We start from the raw sequence: 1,990 nt of genomic DNA on the forward strand, positions 1-1,990 counted from the left end.
TTCAGATAATAACCCGGTTCCGAAAGGCCTAGATTTCCCACTCTCGGATAAATGTCTGATGACAATTTCCAAGCTATGAAGGTTATTCAAGAAGCAAACGAAAGTGAATCTAACAGAAGTCACACACTAAATCAACGTGTAGACAATCTAGCGGAACAAGCAAATGAAAAATAAAATGGGTTGTTGAAGTGATGAAAGAAGTGAAACAAGCTACGAAATGGATTGAAAATGAAAATGCGGAGATCAATAAGTTGTGTGCAGAAACCGTCTAATAGATGTTGTTAAAATTAAAAGAGATTTTATTGACCGGGAACAATATATATATATATATATATATATATATATATATCATAGTTGTAAAAATGGTCTAGGTAGCCAATTAATCAGCGCCTAAGCGCTTGGCAGCCTCCAATCACCTACGAATAGGTGTTAGAGGGTTAAACTAAGCGACATTGGTCAATATCGGTCAAAGTCGGCCCAACTTGGACCTAATAAGTCCAGCTGACTGTAAATGACCCACCAGCTCAAAGGAGCCGGTTTGGCTAAAAGATAAGTGCATTTGTTCTCTTAGGGAGGATTCCCTTTTATAGAGTATTTTTTCCTTGATAGATTGTTCCCAGCTTCGATGTGGGATGATCAAACGTTTACTTCGTCGGTTCTTCCATATATGTTTTTTGCATCTCGTTCGTCCCCAATTTTCTTCATGGTCTGACTCCTCGCATGCTCGACTCCGACTCCGACTCCTCTTCGCATCTCCTTTAGTCTTTTACCACGCCATCAAAGGAACAACATCAAACTGAGCACCGTCATACGACAAGTACCGAACCCAATCAACAATCAATAATCAGGTAATTTGGAAAGGATTTGAGGAGGAGATTAGGTCGAATCAAGGGTGAAGAAAGATGAGGTCGAATCGAGGGTGAAGAACCTGAAACAGGTAGTTTAACTCCTATTTTCTTCTTTTCTTCTTCGCTTCTTGTTAGTTTACATAACAGGTGGTTGAAGATGATGATTATTGTTAAATTGATTTGTTTGATCTGAAAATCGATTTTAGAAAATTGTTTATGCTGGTCGTCGATAATTCAATCAATGGTCAAAGCAGTGAAAGTCAAAATTAAATGATTTCAAGTCAGAATTGGTGATCAGATACGAATTAGTGATCAAAATTGAATGTGATAGTTTCAAGATGAGGTCGATTCGAAGAAAGTGCTGCTGTGTTGTTGTGCTCAAGGTGATAAATACGAATGAGTGATAAAGATAAATGTTGAAGGTGTAGCTGTGCAGGGTTCTAGATGGGTGGTATGTTATGTTCATCTATTATTTCTCTTATTAATCATCTTGGGATATTATTATTGATTTATTCTCATATCCTGCATTAATATGTTTACTTTTTAAAAATTGTGATATAATGTGACTTCTACTGGCAGGGGCTTATGAATGTGATCAGATATGAAGGTCTTGTTGTTCAAGGCTCAAACTTGTTTTGGAATGATGAATTGTATTTTTTGACTGTGAAGGACCTGTCATCATCTGTGCTAATTTATGGATCATGGTGTATTTTACCTAAAATTAACAAATTACAATTGTTGATCTCTTTTGATGTGCTAAAATGTTAAATTACGTGCATACAATTCATTTTGTAGTGTTCAGGTTGTTGGTTACTGATCTACTTCTCTTTGGTTGGTCTCTTGACCAATTTTCCCTTGAGGGTAGTTCTGTTATAATTCTCCACTGTGTTGTAAGATTAGTGGGTTTACAAGAATCATTACATCCAAGTCCAATATTTTTAACTACAAACCTTTGCAATCTTCAATTTTTTTGTTTTCATTTGTTTAAGAAACCATATTTCCCAGTATTTCCCAGATCCTTTTATATTTAAAGGGCCTCATGGAATTAGTTATAATAGTGTGGAAGTAACTTTCAATTTATATGCACAAACAAAAAACTGGATTCGTTAGTTTAATTATGTGATAATTTTTATGAATTCTTA

The 1,990-nt window shown here is 35.4% G+C and overlaps 1 long non-coding RNA gene across 1 annotated transcript; it reads left to right on the plus strand.

The window, feature by feature from the left end:
• The first annotated feature begins 375 nt into the window (after positions 1 to 375).
• Positions 376 to 1,635, plus strand: LOC111884241 (uncharacterized). Its single transcript, XR_002847658.3, has 3 exons — positions 376 to 937; positions 1,055 to 1,299; positions 1,428 to 1,635. It is a non-coding gene; the product is annotated as an uncharacterized LOC111884241 (long non-coding RNA).
• Positions 1,636 to 1,990: the final 355 nt, after the last annotated feature.

The sequence above is a fragment of the Lactuca sativa genome, chromosome 7 (assembly GCF_002870075.4).
Source record: "Lactuca sativa cultivar Salinas chromosome 7, Lsat_Salinas_v11, whole genome shotgun sequence".
In the NCBI taxonomy this organism is placed as follows: Eukaryota; Viridiplantae; Streptophyta; class Magnoliopsida; order Asterales; family Asteraceae; genus Lactuca; species Lactuca sativa.